Below are 19900 nucleotides of genomic sequence, written 5' to 3'. Positions count from 1 at the left end.
TGTGTGTGTGGGAGACACGACCAGCACGAGGTCCTGTGGCTGACAGCAGCTCCCCTGCCAGGATGTGTAACCTCACATGGCCAAAACAGGAAGCCCTGCCACTCACTTAGTGATTGACACACTGGCGGAAGTTCATAAAGGTTCTAGAAGGGCTGCAGTCCATGTTCAGGGGCTGCTGACTGGGCCACCTGCTACAGTGCACTGAGGACGAGAGAGCTCTCGTTACATTTAAGAGCATACTCGCCTGTCCGCCTGTCCTCCTCTGGGTCAAATAATGCCATGATGAATACTTTCAAAAAGTAATAAATAATATATATTCTTTAATGAAAGTAATAAATATTGTCAAAAAAGAAAAATAAATTATTTCAAATAAAATAATTACTCATCCCAGAACAGCAATGACTTAAGTGTGAAAAAGTGTGACTTTGTGGGGAAAAAGTAAATACATAAATAAAAATACAAAAAAGAGAGGGGTAAATAAAATAAAACAAAATTTTGAGCATCCCGACACAGCAACATAAGGGGTGAAACATGCTTGAAAAAAAATAAAATAAACAAACAAATACAATAAAAAAAGAAAACACAAACAAAGTAAAATAAAAGATAAAACAAAATAAAATAATTTCTCAGCATCCCAAAACCATTTGTGTCTGAAAAACCTGTTTGTTTGTTAGTTTGTTTTTTGTTTGGAAAGAAAGAAAGAAAGTTAATAAAAAAATTCTCTAATTTTGAGCAATCTGTTAGCAATATTAGCTAAAGGGTGAAGTGTTTAAAAAAATAAAAGTGAAAATGAATATGAAAAACAAAAAGGCAAAACAAATAAAAACAACAAAACCAAAATCAATAATAAATAAAAACTAAAACATTTATCTATTTTTAGAGCAATGCAAAACAACTTATGTTGAAAAATGTAAATAAAATAAATCGCACAAAAAAAAAACCTTATTGGAAGAAAAAAACAATCAACAAACAAAAAAAAAACAGAGCAAAACTAAAAACATAAAGCGTTGAAACAGCGCAGAGGTTTTGAGAGTCAGATGTAATCAAGATGTGGAGATCTCAGAGCCGGAGAGGATGTGACCGGGTAAGAGTGTGAACAGACTGCAGTCTCACAGCTGAGAGTGATCATGACTCTTGCATCATGGGATGTGTCACACGATGACACAATGCCGGTTCACACCAAACTGCCAATTATCAGTAAGCCCCGCCCCCCTCTCCTCACTTCTCCAGCAGGAAACAGCGTGTGCACGCCCAGGCCTGTGACCTTGAACGTGACGGGGTGCCTCATGCACCAAAATTGATTCACACCACGGGGAATCTGGAAATTTCCATGTGAAGACTCAAGTGTGAATAAAATTATAGATATTCTAGAATTAGATTTCTGTTTACAGTTAGCACAGAAGGGGAAAGCAATGATCAGAACACAATATCTCTCAGATCAGACAGAGACCACCCAAAGTAACAAAAAATATGTGAAGCTGAAGTATGACATAATGAGAGGGAAGTCATTTTATGAAATGCAATCAGACGTTTAAAGTGTAATAACAAAACTAGCTGTCTGACACAACAGATAGAGACATCATTTTTTTGTTGGCCACCAGAGGGCTGATGTCCTTGATCATCACTCTGCTTTCTCTCAGTGTACATGTACCATGTTTTTAAGAGAAGATGATTCTCAATTACTTTATTATATATATATATATATATATATATATACAGACCAAACGTTTGGACACACCTTCTCATTCAGTGTGAATCTACAATTTTCATAGTCATGAAAATAAAGAAAACTCTTTGAATGAGAAGGTGTGTCCAAACTTTTGCTCTGTACTGTATGTATATATATATATATATATATATATATATATATATATATTACCTTCCCAGTGATTTTAAAACACTTCAAATCAATAACAGGTCGCCAACATTGTTGAAGAATAACTAAAATCCTACTTTTGAATAGAAAATTATGTTTGTTTTACAAATTGTAATCTGATGATATATTTTATATGAAATATTTGATAAAAAAAAATGTTTTGATAGTAACAGTGTACAAGTAGTGTGGATTTTGATTCAACTTAGTTACTCTTTTAATTTATTCAGATTTGTTCCTTGATTCATTGACTCTTTCTGCAAACTTAAAGCATGTCATGCCTGTTGTGTACATCATGAGCAAATTATTAAATCATTCTATAAACATATTCACTACATGTTTCTATTTGTTTGCATTTTTGTTATTAAAATTGCCGTATTTTTAAAAAGCGGAGAAACTTTAGAACAATCAGTTGATTTAAAATGCTAGTTCTACTAGTTATGTGCAAGTCACTGAATCATTCAGAAAACCCATTTTTTTCTTTCTTTCTTTCTTTCTTTCTTTCTTATTTTTAATTTAAATGTAATTTAGTTATGTGCAAGTCACTGAATCATTCACTAAACCAATTCAGTAACTTTTTTCATTGATTCTTCCATTCATTAATTATTGGTATTATAATTGGGAAAAAAATTAAAAAGGAGAAGTTTACTTTAAAAATATTCGTTTTTTTAATTATGAGCAAGTAAATAAATCATTCACTAAACCAAATCAATATATATATATATATATATATATATACTGTAAAAAATAATTCTGTGGCTTAGTAAATATTACAGAAATTTTTAACTTTATTAACTTAATAAAATCTCTGAATATCGTGTACTTGATTGTTTGAGTTAAACATACCAAAATAATTGAGTAAAAATCCAACAGTTCATTTTATCTAAAATTTACAGATATATTTAAGTTGTTTTCAATAAAATTATTTAGTATTTGACTAACCAATTATTTCTTTATAATATACTTAATATATTTGTGAAATTTCTATCAAAATATTTGAGAATGTTGAATTAAACTGATCTGTTTCAAGAAACAAAAATATTACTTAATTCAAATCAATATTATTAATATATTTAACACACTCTTAAAATTTGAGTAAGTTTCACCATCTGACGTGACGACAACTCGACGGTTGGTTGAGTCAGTGAGCGCAGGCAGTTTGAACTCTCCAGTCTCCAGACAACAGCTCTCTTCTCAGCGTCGCAGATTTGGTGCATTTCCTCTGTGAAAATCAGGTTTGTGTATGTTTTATTTTATCTATAAAATCTTTACTGTGCTTTAAATCATATTTAATGCAAAACAACATACAGAGGCGTAATTCGACACCTAAACGAGAGTCGCGCCTGTCTTTTTGCATGATTGAAACGCTTTGCATAAACACATGACTTCATTCCTAATGATAATTAATATAATTATTATCATTTGGATGATACAATGTCCTCAGAACTGTCACTGTTTGTTTATTGGCAGGTTATGTCAGTCACTCGCAGTATCTATCGGCTGTGAGTGAAACGCAGGACGGCGGTATGAAGTTCAAAATTCACCCACAGAGGCGAGTCCGTCTCCGGCACGAGGACTAGCGCTGATCCGGTGGATATTGGGTTGATTTGATTACACTTGAATTAGGCTACCTGAATTTTTAAATATTTAATTTTTACTTATAAAATGTTTGTTAAATGAGTTTAAATGTAGGCAATATTGTATACAGTGTAAAATGTGCTGTATTGCTGTACTCATTGACAATAAAGGCCAATGTCATGTATACTGGTGGTTGTGTGGAGTACTATTTTACAAAGGTTTAGAGAAAATAAAAATTTAATATTACTCATTAATAAAAACAGTTAATATTACTCATAAATATTGTTTTTTAATGTTTAAATGTTCAATTATTTCTACTCAATTTTATTTGTTAATGTACCAGATGCAGTTACTCAGATTTACTTAATTTTTTTACTTACATTTACTCAATTCATACAGTATATTTCATTGATTTCACAGCTTTAAAATTTACTAAATTATTTTGAGTGTAAAAATGTTTCACCAATAAAATTGAGTAAATAATAGTTAAACTTTTTACAGTGTATATGATATGAAAACATTTTTTAAAAGAGAGGAACTTTACAATGATTCATTCACAAGATATGTTTGTAATTTAGTTAGTTAATTTGTAAGTCACTTAATCATTCACTAAACCAAATCATTATGTTGTTGTTTTTTGTATATTAATATTTGTATTTTTTTTTAAGGTCCCGTTCTTCGTGAACCCATGTTTTAAACTTTAGTTAGTGTGTAATGTTGTTGTTAGAGTATAAATAATATCTGTAAAATTCTAAAGCTCAAAGTTCAATGCCAAGCGAGATGTTTTATTTAACAGAATTCACCTACAACGAACGACCCGTTTGGACTACATCCCTCTAGTTCCTGCAGGAATGACGTCACTAAAACAGTTTTTTGCCGGGTGACGGAAAACAAGGACTCCATGAAAACAGAATGAGACAGACTGGTATATATGGACAGGATAACAAAGAAAGAGGAGGCAGCTCAGTGCAATTAACAGGTGTGCAATTAACCGTGATGAAGGGACAAGGCTTTGTGGGAAATGTAGTGCCTGCAGTGGGGTGCCTATGGGGAAGTGAGACCACTAGTGGACACCCAGGGAAACACAGACAAGACACCGTGACAATTGTGTGAAAAATACTGTTTTTTTACACACGAAACATGAACACGTTATATTGCACACTGTAAACACAATCAAAGCTTCAAAAAAGCACAAAAAAGCACAAAAAACGGGACCTTTAAAGGGAGGAACTTAGGAACAATTCGTTCATTTAAAACATCTGTTTGTTATTTATTTATTTATTTATTTATTTGTTTGTTTGTTTGTTTGTTTATGTGTGAGCCACTGAATCAATCACTAAACTAATTTGTCAAATAATTTTTTCGTATTAAAATAGCAGATTTTTAAAAAAGGGAGGAATATTAGAATGATTTGTTTGTTTTTTATTTATGAGCGAGTCACTTTTATTAAATGATTTTTGGGTATTTTTGGTATTAAAATTGACTCAAAAAAATTTTTTATTAATCGTAACTGCTTGATAATAAACAAAAATAAGAACAATAAGTTTCCTACTGACACTCGTACACATTTCTGAGCTGGAGCAAAGGGTTCGGTATGATTTTCGTGTCACTGTACAGGAAGCACATTGATTTTCTTTTCAGATGTCAAATAACCTTGGATCCTTATTGATAGATGGGCACAGAAGTGGCGTGAGGCCTTACCTGTCCAGAGAGGTGGACACCAGTGTCAGGACATCGCAGGTCTTCATTTAAGTTGTCGTGGACACAGGGGAGGGACAGACGCTCTGTGAAGTCACATGACAAGAAAGGGGGCAAACAAAAAGATTTGTGGTTAAAATTTGCAAGATGATACAACTAAACACCAATTGCAAATTGTAAAATGCTTATCAAACTGGGTGCAACTCTTCTATTCAACTGTCCAGCCAAAAGAAACAAAACAATCCATCACTGCACATCAATACAGTACATGCTATATTTGTAAAACCTTTATCAGATGCCGGCAGAAAAAGAGACACACAACACCACTATGGCATAAATTCCTCAAATTTATGGCCGACTTGTGTTTAGATGCTATGATAGTATGGTGGGGATGAGCACAATCTTTGCCTCCCATCCCAGAGGGCTCAGTCCCCAATTGGTGGGGTCTCTGAGTGCCTATAAATCTGAGGCATTTTGTAATACGCATCGAGTCTAAGACATTAGGCCTGTGAGCGGCATGTCCTGAATATATACTGGTCTTTGTGCATCAGTGCTACTGCTTCATTCAAGAGTCACTTACTACTGAAGTGAGTAGTCAGATAAGTAGAATGGTGTTCCTCACAATGAACAATCATTGACTGCCATAAACAAAGAACATACGATTTGTGTAAGTGAAGAAGACTCAACTCACTTTATGTCATATTTCCACTTTACAGTCCAAAAAGTAATAGATTTCTTTGTATGTGCGAAATTACAATTGTGCCACTGCGTAATGGAGAAAAAACGCATTGACAGGAAGATTCGAAAGAAGTTCTGAAAGAGCAAGTCACAGAGAAAACATCAAATAGATTATAACAGGTTATAATAGATTATAACCATAAAAAAACTCATGAAAATTATACAATACAAACTCCTTTGAAGATTCCACAGTGAAGAAAAGTCTACACACACACGCACACACACACACATTTGATTCTATGAATTGTGGGGACTTTGGCAGTGCGTGCTGTCCAGTAACGTTGGCGGATGAGCATGCACTGCCAAAGTTCCCCACGATAACCTCCCCTTGCTGGGGTGCATCTAAAGGCAATGATCTTGTATCTACATTAGCCAGAGATACTGTCAAATACATCAATTGTTACATTGCTACATTTCCGATTAATGTAGGCCTGTTACATTCTTATTTTTATTAGGCCTATTACTATTATTATTATTATTATGAAGTAACTTTTTTATTAAATTAAAATTGCAGTTAAATTGTCCCACAATAATTACTAAACAACTGATGTGCTGTGAGGATAACAAAAGATTAGGCTATTTACTCCTCAATTAAAATTGAGTTTTTAAAAAAAAAAACAGTTCTATTATACAATGATTTATAGGGCTACAATTAAAATATTAACACTGCAGTCATCAATAAAAATCAATGAATAAAAAGCTTTCAAATACAACTAACAAAATGACTAAAATGAAATGAAAATGAGAACTGAAAATGGAAAAATAAAATCTAATATATATTTATATTAGGGCTGTGCAAGTTAACTCGTTATTATCACATTAAAACATTAATTGATTAAATTATTTTATTGTGCGTTAACACAATCATGCAGCACATATCAGAAGATCTGCGCTCCGGCACGGTTAGCGCTCACACTCACAGTCTATAACTGATCTATAACTGAACAGCGCTCTTGTCCACCTCTTCCAACCGAGCCAGGGCCAGAGCCATTATTCTCCTGCAACCCGCACACTCCAGTCTCTTCCCGCACATCAAATGTTGTCCCGCACCGCACTCTGCTGCGATGGGTCCCACGATCATGTAGGTCTCTACTCAGAAGATGCCTCTTATAATGTTATGATCTGGACTCTGAGCAAAACTTGTTTTCCTATAACAAGCAATAAAATATTTTCTATAAAAACTTTAATGTCCTGGCAGTGACAAATGGCTTGTTTTATATTTAATTTAATTACATTAATGTTATAAGTTGAGATTTAGGCTACAATAAATATTTTAACTGCTACTATGTAACGCTTCCTTATCAAGCATTACAAGCAAAATGAAATGGAAATAAATTCGAACATTTTCTAAATACAGTCAGTCTCCTTTTGAAATACAGTGATATAAAAACACACCGGTTTTTGATTTTGAAAAGTGCAGTGAATGAAGACAAAGTGAATGAATTTATATATATATATAAATAAAATTTATTATAAGTATGTTCCCAAAGAGAGGTTTGATCAGACTTAGCTACAGTAAGTAAACTCAATTTTGTCTCCAAATAATAGCCTCTTCAACACACACGGCTGTCATGGTCGGCAAGCGTCCTGCGACAGGATTCATCTTCTGCAAAAGAGGCTGGGCCGGGGCAGCCAGAACTCATTTGGTCTGTTGCTATGAAATGGCTGCCCATCAGAAATATCTTCATCTATCTCGGTCTCATCTACATGGGTGGAAATGGAGGGATGAAGGGTTGAAAGGAGAGAGGGAGGGTGAAAGGGGCGTCCGGAGGAGAGAGGTCAGCGCATTCAAGGAGTCCATCATTCTGATGTGTCAAAACGTCTATTAAGTGAGTTTGTGGAAGTGTCAGTGTGCAGTGTTCAGCAACACAAGCTTCAGCTTCTCCAGGCTGTTCTGAGATATGAAGTATCTCTTTGAAGAAACAAATCCGATGGGAGAAAATAAATCCTTCATTAAGCTCCAAAAAGCAAATAAAAACTTGAGACAACGTAGGCTGTAAAAAAAAATAATCTTGCGACAGTACGACAGCGACGAACGCAACAGCAGAAATTGTGATTGTTTCCAAACAGGTTTCTAAAATGCTCACTCACTTGCCATTGCTCTGTTACTTTCTCTACACATGGTTTATTGTCTGACATCAGCATTTAAGAAAATTCAAGGTTTCAACACTGGCTCGGATCTCAAAGTATTCTTGACAAAACAGTACCAGCTGAGGTAAACAGCTAGAGGTAAACAGAGTGTAGAACCCAGAGGCGGATTTAGTTCTGGACCATCTGTTCAATTCATTGTGATCAGGCAGGCATACTAGCAGATATCTGAAGACTGCAGAAACTGAGAAATACCTGCGTGAGCTCAACGGATAATAAAAACTCAGTTTTGCGTGGTTTCTTATCTGCTATTATTGTTATATTGTGGTCTTCTGTGAGATCACAATGTGGCTCTGGCAGCAATGATTTTAACTGTTTTACTACTGGATGATTGAGAAGTAGAAGGTTTGTTTGTGACTAAAATGTTATAAACAGATCCTGGATGCTGATTAGTTACAGTATTACAAGCCCAAATTATACTTGGATTTTTACCTGTAAAAATATATATAAGAAATATGCGCAACTCTAGAGTGCAAAGACATTTTCATAGCTCATAAATGTACAGAAATGATGGAAGCAGTTTCCACCACAGAACAAAAATAAAGTAAAACGTAATTGTGGCTTATCTCAAAATTCCAACATTTTGTCAGAATTGTGAAATATAAATTCAGAATTGCGACAACTCTCAATTCTGAGAAGAAAAGTCAGAATTGTAAAGTATAGTCAGAATTGTGCAACAAACTCACAAATGCAAAAAAATTAAATAAAATTCGCAATTACCTTGTTTTTATTAAGTATTGAAAAAAGAGAAATGCAAGATATTAACTCGGAATTGTGAGAAACAGTCAGAACTGTGGGATGTATAAACTCAAAATTGTGAGGAATAATTCAGAAATGTCAGAGAAAATGCATGCTATCAAATGTATTAGACCGAGGATACTTTGGCCATCTGTTGCATAAAAAACTATAGTGTTACAGCTATAATGTGAAACATCAACAAATAATATACACAACACCTCATAAAAATGTAAGTACATATGTTAAAAGTTAACTAGATATCTGTTCTGTGAAGTCTCATAGTACAAGGGACTATTGGGAAATAAAAAACAGTTTCTCAAAATGTTTTCCTCAAGCTGATTTTAGTTTCTACATCTGCAAATGTCAATATATATAGCTCAAAAATGAGCTGACATGAGTTACTCAATAATTTCAGAAGACCTGGTAAACCTTCAGAGCTGTCAGGAAGTTTTTACTTTCTTGAAAAAAATTAAAAAAAGTCTTAGCCTGCTCTCTCTTTCTCCAACTTTGAGAGAAGCCAGGCACTGCAGGATAATCACAGTTTAATAGGAGCAAATATTGAAAGCAGGAGCTGACCAACCAGATCCACTTTCCTGGCTCTCTCTCCCAGTGCGCCCGAGAAAAACACTAGCACATGGGTGCATAAGAAATCGATCATTCCATGACATATCAATTAACATGAAGAGTGGAGGAAACCATCGTATTGACGTTTGTCCATTGTTTGCATTGGAATCATCCAGTCGAATGCTCTGTCGAAATTCTGACAACCTTGTTTAAGCAAAACAATTCACGTGTACCAATCTAGAGTTTCAGATTGAAAAACGAACAGGAGACGATAAGCCATCCAAGAAGTCTTCCAGATAAATACATTCATGTTGAGTAAAGTGAAAATGTACTTCATTTTTTTTGTACTTGTTCTTAAGATGAATGTGCGAGGTGTGTGTTCCCTCTCAGGCATCCTATTTGCCATGCAGAGCCATTGCATGCTGGGAGAGGGACTTGTCCACAGACTGGGGCCTCTTTCTAATGATTTCCCACACCTGCACATCTGCTGCCGTTTTAATTAATACTCTAAGGAGGTTTGTCATGAGTAATCAAAAACATTGTCACTTATGGAATCCTTCATTATAGAGAACAAAAATCAATACTTTGCATGAGTAGAATGAGGGCACTTACAAAGTAGCCCACATTGCAATAAACAATCTAATCAAGTAAAGGTGCAGAATACTTTATTCCATGCAGTCCAGGTTTTTATTTAGTAGCAACATGTGGTGAAGGGCTGGGCATCATTTTTATGCAGGCCTTGATTCTGTGGCTTAATACGGATGGAAGTGGGGGGGGGGGGGGGGCACGGTGAAGGCAATAGTCGCATCAGCTTTCTTCGACTCTGCAGCATCACCGCAACCTCTCTCCTCGCTGATTTATAGCCCACCGCTGACCTCTGAGGTCGTAACATGGTGATGGGTGACTGGCTCTCAACGGTAAGCTACTGGCACTTGACAAAGTGCCGAGAGCAGAATGAATTTACTCCTCTTTTCCTCAATCATCAACAGGCGCATGCCGGCTTGCTGCCCTGACCCCCTCTCATCCTGACTGCTATAACAAGATCTCCCATCTCATGGAAGAGCGAGGGAGAGGGAGGCTGAAAAATTTACTGTCATTTCTACTTTCCAATGAGCTCCGGTGAGCACTTCTTTCACCTTCAGGTTGCTTGGCGTGCCTGGGATAAGGAGGGCTGGTTAGGACGCGGACGAGGGCACTTCGATGCACCTGTCTAACTTTGGGTCATTCGCCAGAGGTACTTCAATCTGCTATTGCTTCCATCAACTTGATAACGGCATCTGAAAGCAAGTTCGATTTAATAAGCATATAAATCTCCATAAAGGTGGACGGTTCAGGTAGCTCATTCGTCAATATGTGGATTTCCCTGTTAGCCGCAAACAAATACTTACCAGCGCAATCATTAACGACAATGCAAAAATCCATTCGGTTACTTTGCCTTTTATTGTCGCTGGATGGGGGATAGTAAATTTAGGCGATATAAAATGCATAATTTCCTAAAGTAGGGTTTTAAATTATCCGGCAGTGCAAATGTTGGCCCATTGTGGCAGGCGAGACACTGTAGGTTATAATTGAAAATAAAAAAGCCATTTAAAAGACATTCAATAAGCCACTGGGAAATTGATCAGGCTATAAAATCTGGCGCAGGAGGCTGGCGCTCGGCTTCGGTCCTGATACAGCACTATCCCTGCCTGCCTTCACAGTCTACATGCTGGCATACAAACAAGGGATTCCGCGGAAGTACACTTCTCAATGCTTTCCTTGCGTCCTCGGGCATGCATTTAAATTGCACAAGAAACATAATGTTATAGTACGCAGTGGACTTGCTCTAGAAAAACTGGGAAAAATGATTTCCCTCAGTGGTAAGGAGTGGTAAAAAAAATGATAGAAGATTGCAAGAGCGGGCCCACATTCCACTCCTGCTTCTTTAACTTTCAATTCTCCCAAGCATCTCTGCTTCACAGCCCCTGGCTATTGCCTTTCTCAATCTGTCCCTGGGGAGGCAGGAGTTATGGGCCCTGTCGATTGAGGAGAAAGGGATGTTATTCCCCTGTCACCCTCACCCGGTCCGCCAGCAGCCCTGCCCTGATCTATGACCACCGTGGCAGGGTAGAAGTGTCTTGATGCACCATTGGTTTCCAGCGCTGTCACCCCCACCCTGACGCTCAAACTCATACTACCTTTACAACCCCCTCACCAACCCTTTAAAACAACACCCTCCGTGATTCTTGTTGGGGAGCTCTCTTAGGGACAGGGGTGAGACACAATGGCCTCGAGGAGGTCACCCCTAAAGGGACAAGGTCCGGTTGGCATCATAAGCGGGATTAAGTGACACCTGGCGGGTGTTTACCTGAGTTGGCAGATTGCACAATGGTGTAGACAATTGATCATGGTATTGAGAGATTGTGACATTGGTGTGAAACTTAATTGAATACTAATTAAACATAAGCTCTGTTAGCCCCGTGCCAAAAGCTAGTAAGCTAATTTCTAAGCATGATAGAAACTCATAATAGAAGCAAACTGTTTCAAAACAAATTTTGAGGGTGACATTTACATTTGTGTAAAACTCAAAAAAAGTGTTCAGCACCGACTAACTATCACAGTTCAAATAAGTACATGATGTTAGCATGCTGTTAAACCAATGACTATATACTGTATACTAATACTGTAGCTAAAAAGTACTAATAATAGCATAAATGATTGGGTCAATTATAATTTATTATTACATTGGTGTATTTTAAATTTTAAATATTGTTTATAATAAAATATTAATTATATAAAACTGTAGTTATCACTGTTTTATAAACATATCACTGTTTTATAACCACAACAATAATTATTATTTTTATAATTATATTATACACTTTCACAAAATTAATTAAAAATAAATTGTCACAAAAATTGCATACAATACAAATGATTTTGCCTCATTTGTATTCATAAAAAAAATAAACGTTATATTTAAAAATATACAATTTACTTCTCATTTTGCACATGAAATATGGACTTAGCCTTTAGAGTCCTAAAACATATTACTTTTTTGAACAACATTATGTCACCAGTGACGGGAAGGTTACTTTGGAAATGTAACTGGTTACATATTACAAGTTACCCTATTTAAAATGTAATAAGTAGTGTAACATTTCATTTACTTTATTAAAGTAATGTAACTGATTACATTTGGGCATTTTTGATTACTTTTCCAAATTTCTAATGTTTTCAACTGTTAATAATTTTCAAACAAATCTTTGCAATCTTAAAAAATAAAACATACTATATACATAAACCCAAATAAGAAAACAGTTAATCGTTAACATTTTCATGAGTAACTGTTATTTAAGGACACATTTCTTGTGTATTTAAATTATGTTCAGGGTGTCCGAGGGGTCTTAAAAAGTATTAAATGTTGATAAATGAATTTAGAGGAACTTAAGGCCCTTAAAAGTATTAAAAAGTCTTAAATGCCATTTTCCAAGGTATTACATTTTTGTATCATCTTTTCATTATGTATATCTTTCCGAACAGTGGGGTTATGTGTAGTTTATTTATGGAATCCCTCAAGATTGACGTCATCTGTTACTGTAATCACTGACTGATTTCTGCCATTGATCCCGCTCTCACTGAATTTCTGACCATTACCGCATGCTTCCATCCGCTCTCGCAATTTTTGTGTCCGCTTCTGAGAAACACTCTAATAATTGTATATAATATTAGCACATCAGGGCGCAGCTATCATTATGTGGGGTATTTAAACCCCTCGTGTTCTGCAGTGAGGGGTTACTGTTTGAATGAGCGCTTTCAAGATTTCGTGATCACTCCCGCAAAGGGAGCACATCTTACGAACAAAGAAATTTTGTCAATGAGCACGGGATCTTGTTGATGAGTAAATCACTGTTGCCATGGGTTGATTTTCCCCAGTGGGTTAAAGGTTTGAAATATTGCATAAATTACATTTGGTTGAAATGCTTGAACTGAAACATTTTGCATTCTACCTGTAATAAAACCGTGATAAATGTTTTGGGCCACACTAGTAGGAAGCATTTGAGTTCTGTTAATGATAAATGTGTATAACAGGGACTGTAAAATATATATTTTAGGGATGGAAATTAAATGTTTATATTTGGGACATGGTAATTGCGCTACTTTGGGCGTTTTATTTTTATTTTTTACTGGCATGGGCTTGGGATGCACAATTAAAATGATGATATAGTTGTGATCATTATTTTACCTTCCATGATCATTCAGACATGATCAGGTGTAGTATTACTGACACTCTGTCAAGTCTGCATCGAATCAAGCACTCTGTAATCACAGGTAAACTGTCTGATCAGTCAGATGTTTGTCACAAAACAGCTATGGTTTGCAGACAGTTATAAGAGATGGTGTTACAAATACATCTTTTAAATATACTGTGTGAACTCATTGCCCCATTAACTCGGAGAGCTTTATTTTGCCTCCTCAGTAAGCTTTGTCAGTTGCTTTGTTTATTGGACTAATTCTTGTTTCTTGGGTTGCATTGGTTAGTCACTCAACTGATTGTCTTGTGCTTCATTCCCACCCTTCTGAATTATGTTGTATTTATGAGGAGTTATCACAAAGTCTGTTTAGTTGTGCTGTCTTACAATCAATATTTAGCCTAGTAAATATAAGTTAAAGTGACACCGATGCAACCAGTTAAAACTTGAAGTGGCGACGAGGTCTTAAAAGATAGAAAGAGTCTTAAAAGGTATTAAATTTAACTCCATGATTCCTGTATATACCCTGATGTAACTAGTTACTACCCAACACTATGTCACATACAGTAAGCATGGTGGTTATGCTTACAGATTGTGCCTAGCTGGATTCTGTAACAGAGATTTAGCCTACAAAGGAGAAAAGTTATTCAATTGGAGCAAATGGGAATGGGACATAGAATAAATATGTATTTAAAATCATAAATGAATAGACAGACACACGTCTCCTTATAAGTCCAGGAGCATTTGGCTAGCGGTATAAATATGGGAGAATTGATGTCAGAAATCCATACACATGAGAAGGCCTACAGGGTATGCGTCCATCTGACATGTGTCGAGAATTAAGAAAAGGGTGGAGAGATGGAGGAAGGCCTTGGCCCACAAGAGCTCCAAGATGTGACGGACAACTTACCCTTTATTAACCTGCGGGCAGAAGGGTGACATACGGCTGACCGACATGCACAAAAGTGAGTTTGGATATGAACTATAAAAGAAAGGATGAAAAAAGCAGAAAAGTGACAGTGACCCCGCTGGGGATGATTTGACTGAATAAAGAGACAGATTAATAAATAAATATCTCCTAAAAAATGGGAGACCGAAAAGGGCTGCCATCCATCAAAGATCCTATTACCACAGAACCTGGAGCCATATACATAAGGCAGTCGGGATCCTAAGCAGAAACAAATTCAACTTTTCTCACACACCAGGTTGAATTATGAACAGATTTTTTTTAACGCACATTTAAAGTAAATCATTAATATCAATCACGCACAATCATAAGTAGCTTTATCGGTGGAATTAAAGAGTTAAAAATGAGGGAAATGAGAAGAGGATTTTTTATTTCTTCAGAGAAAGGAATGTAAACAGCTATCTAACTACTACCATATTTTTTTGTAATCTGTTTATTTAGGTATTTATACGAACAATATGTAGTTGTGTATTCAGCTTGTTCAATCAAATGACATGGTCTTCATTTGGGACAACAAACAACATCTTATATAAAATGTGAAACTACTCAGTTTTCAAGGTCAGGAGTTGTCAATCTTTTTGAGAGTTTGTCGGTGAGGGAGGTGGGGATGAAAACAGATGGATTCAACTTTGCTAAAGATCTACTTGTAACGATGGCAGAATTAAATGCTGCTGCGTAACATTGGATGTTGGTATGCAATAACAAATGATTGCGTTTCCATAGAGGTTGCTATGCAATAATTTGTTGTGACATCCAACATAAATGAATCGTTACAATTAGTAGACACCAAACATAAACTTACATCTACAATGCTGAAAATGTAGAAATTCAACAACAAATTACTGACACAACCATATGCTGACTAATCACTTTAATCATCTAAAATGTTCATTTGAAGCAATATCACAATCTCGGGTGTCATTTGGTCTGAAAAAAAAGAATTGTTCAAATTGATTGTAACGGTTTGCGCACACTAAAACACGAAGTGAATATTCTCTTCACATTATCGCTCTAGATTACTCGCAGAGTGTTTTTCGTATCACTCACGCATAATATAAAATCACTGCGTAATCCTCTCTTCCATTTTCTGATAAAACTGGACAATGTCAAACTAAACATCTTCGGTGATTGGCTTGCGTAATAACGTGTCATACAAATGTTCCACTCGAGTTGAAATTTTTCAACTTATATCATATATCGTGTGTCCGTGGCAAACGCATTACCCAATTTGTTGCCCGAATTTGTGTCTACGTATGTTTTTGCATTCATTTTGTATGTACTCTACTCGCACAAATAATTAAATTAGCTTTTGGTGCACACACACCATAAGAATAGTTAAAAATTATATTTTTTCCCTTAAATTGTCATTTATATATTATTTACATCTATAGATAGATAGATAGATAGATAGATAGATAGATAGATAGATAGATAGATAGATAGATAGATAGTGTATGTATTAATTTCTGCCATACATTGTAATAACACAAAGCTTTAATGAGAAAAGTTACTTTAATATATATATATATAAAAAATAAAATAAATAAAAAATTAATTAATTAATTTATTTATTTATTTTAATTTATACATATATATATATATATATATATGAAGCATTATTTCTCATTAAAATGTGCTGTTCTTATAAATGTTCATCGATACGAATGTTTTGTAGAATTCAAAATGCTCATCAATTTGATTTTACTGTTATTACATAAATATATAATAATTAGTGCTCTCAATAGATTAAAAAATATCTAATTTAATTTAAATATATAATTTATATATATATATTTGGTATATATATATATATATATATATATATATATATAACAAAAAATATTTAGATTTCTGCAAAACGCTGTTATAACAGCAAGCCTTTATTATGTTTTATTTTATTAAATGTTTGATGTAATTTTATCTTTTTTTTTTTAAATATGTTTATTTACACATATTATTAGTGCTGTCAAAATCAGAGCGGTAAAGCAGGCGATTCATTTTTTCAGTTTAACGTGTTAAAAATATTAACGCAGGAGAGGAGCTAGGGTTGGCCACCCCACTCACAACTGCTGTTTCGGTCTTGTTTTTTTGACAAGAACCGTTATTTATTTAAACGCAGAACGTCTTTATGACCACAACTAACCTGAGACATTTCAGACGCGCACTCCAACTTCGCCTCAGCGCCGGGCATGAGACAAACGAGCGTGGAAATGCTCCAGTGTGCGCTGTAGCCTGTGATATTGGCCTTCAGTAAAATAAATGGTGCCATTACACAAATATTCAAAATAAACTGTCTTTATGTTCTTTGTACAAGAATATGAAGATTGAATGTGAAATTATTGCAATGTAAAAGTATTTTTTTTTAAACTACAATATTACGTGGGATTACTTGTGATTAATTTCAGAAAAAAAATGTCATAAATTAGATATTTTTAATCTATTTTAATCTATTGAGAGCACTAATTATTATATATTTATGTAATAACAGTATAATCAAATTGATGAGCATTTTGATTTCTGCAAAACATTCGTATCGATGAACATTTATAAGAACAGCACATTTTAATGAGAAATAATGGTTCATTTCAGGAATAAAATCATCTAAATATGGTAACATTACCTTTTTAATCAATTCATCTGATTCATTCAAAAGTGACAATGAATCACCCAACACTTATCCTATTTGTCTACTACCTGGCTTCAAATTTTGTCACTTTATGTTTTGCAACTTCTTTCAGTATGTCTTATAGAATGTTTTAGAAGTAGACAGAGTGTGGAAATGAACTTTCTGCTTTCATCAACCTTTTCAAGTTGACCCTTGAGAATTGCAGCCATTTGATTGACTTGTAACTCCTTTGAGGTCACCTATTCACGGAGAAGAGGAAAAAGTAGGAAATAAAGCATACAAAATAGCACTATTCCCCTTGACCTTCAGCTTTATGGGTGAATGTACTAACGATACACTGTAACATAATGAAAGAGATGAAGTAGTGAAAGAGGAAAACGACAAAACTAAGCACTTGTCCTTTCCTGCTTTCCTTTTTGCTTATAGCATGTTCTTGTTTTCGTAATTGGCGGATTGTAACCATTACCTCAAAGGATGAAAAGACATGATTTGATCATAAGTGAACGTAAATGCTTTTTCTCACACTCGAGAATTACCGTATTTTTCGGACTATAAGTCGCACCTAAATAAGTTGCATCAGTCCAAAAATACGTCATGATGAGGGGGAAAAACATATATAAGTCGCACTGGACTATAAGTCGCATTTATTTAGAACCAAGAGAAAACATTACCGTCTACAGCCGCGAGAGGGCGCTCTGTGTCTTCAGTGTACTAGACTACAGGAGCACTGAACAGCATTAGAGTGCCCTCTCGCGGCTGGAGACGGTAATGTTTTCTATTGGTTCAGGTCTCTTAGTTCATTTCTCTTGGTTCATGTCAAATTAATTTTGATAAATAAGTCGCACCTGACTATAAGTCGCAGGACCAGCCAAACTATGAAAAAAAATGCGACTTATAGTCCGGAAAATACGGTACTTGACCTTGAGTTGAAGAGACACAACAATCAGTTATATACAATCAAGACATACAGCAGCATTTGTTGTGGGCTCAGCCCTATTTGTTACAACACAAGGCCTTTCACAGTTGGGCTCATATGCATATGAGAGACTCTCTTCCTTTTGGTTACATTATACATTACGTTTCTTCTTAGCACTTAGTCGTGTGGCTGGCTGGCTGACTGGTTTAAAAAATTGCTCGGCATTAAAAACAAATATCCAATCATGGCCCACATAGCAACCAATTACGGCGAGAGTCCTGGCAAGACTTGTCAAGATGATTAGTTGCATCGCTCATATGCATGGGACAGCCCCTTCTGCATATGCATATGGTCTGTGCATGCAACGCCTGCTAAAACTGCCATTTCATTCCTCTCAGAGCAAATTCACCTTGAGTAATGGGCTGGATAATACCAGCTGCCAATCAAAATGAATTAGTGCACGTGTCTGATTTTGCTCTTTGATTGGCCATGTCATGTTTTTTATTTTTCACAAAATAACTTCCTTCATTCCCTCCCTTCTCTCTTTGTGAAATCTCTCACTTGCATGAACTCCCTTTGAGATTACTACGATTCAGTCTTGAAATGCTGGGGTCAGAGAAGGCGATCGGATCCTGTCATTTTTCGGTGTCTGGAGAACGTTACAACCCCAGAACAGGCCTGTCATCTAAAGAGTTCACCATCTTTGCCAATCACTACTTTTGCTCTCGGCATAATTTAGCACAGATTTTTAAAGCTCTGCTTTATATAAACACATTGGCATTTGAAAATACACATGTATATGCACACACCCACATATACAAGTACATCACCTAAGCTGGCCAATCAACCTTTACAAAGATGCTTTGGATTTTTGGGGTTGATTGATAAATAAACCAACGACTCACTTGTTTTTTCGTAACTCTGGGTGATGTTGTCGCTGTGGGTCAATGTTCTGCTGGAGTAGGTGACTGTTTGCCTGTCCAAAACACCTGGTACTGGAGAGTTGGCCGGCCGAGAACTGCCCACTGAACTGGAGGGCCTGGAACTGGCACAGTTCTGACAAAAAAGGAAAAATGCATTCTACTATCAATACAGATTGGGGTACAGTCTGCGATCATTAGTGAAAATATTTCTGTTTTGGATTTTTCTATTTAATATATCATATGTATTGACAAATAGATATTTTTGTGCATTAGATTTGGTAGGGATATGGAAAAACAACAAAAACTAATGTTAAATGTCAAAAACATCAAGTTTGAGACCCAAGTAGTTTTGCATTACATGATACATGACCAAAAAGTACACAGACATGTATGGAGGTACCGCAAAATAAATATCCACAGAAGTCTCACAGGAATGTAAACTAGTTCGGACATGAAAACCCACAACCTTACCCCTCGTATCATAGAATGACATATAAAGGGCTTTGACATGCAGCCCTGGTTAAGATGGCGTCTGAAGACGTTTATTTCTTCTCAGAAAGAAGTAAATGCATAACCTATCACTATATCAACATTTAAAATCATAAAAGTGCACATTTTACAACAGGAAATGTACATTATATGTTTTATACATCTCTCTCTTTTCAGTCTTATATCTTGTCAAAACTTGAATTAGGATCAAAAAACTAATCTGCTTCCAATTTATATCTATATTTCAGGGCTGTCATTGATCTAGACCCTGCTAGAATAGCAGCACGTTCATTTTTCATTTGGCCGGTGCAACTGACAGCTTTATTTTTCTCAAGCAATCTGCCACAGTATGTACAAGTGTGAGGTCACACGGGTCAGGCGACAGTTGGTATGAAGCGCCCTGGGAGCAC

At 35.6% G+C, this 19900-nt stretch overlaps 1 pseudogene; it reads right to left on the bottom strand.

Annotated features, from left to right (window-relative positions):
- Window positions 1-971: 971 nt before the first annotated feature.
- LOC132159938 (uncharacterized) overlaps window positions 972-19900 on the bottom strand; it is a 61898-nt pseudogene continuing 42969 nt past the window's right edge.

This window comes from Carassius carassius, chromosome 16 (assembly GCF_963082965.1).
Source record: "Carassius carassius chromosome 16, fCarCar2.1, whole genome shotgun sequence".
Taxonomy (NCBI): Eukaryota; Metazoa; Chordata; class Actinopteri; order Cypriniformes; family Cyprinidae; genus Carassius; species Carassius carassius.
Note: the sequence above shows the minus strand (reverse complement) of the source record. Positions and strands in the feature narration are given on the sequence as shown.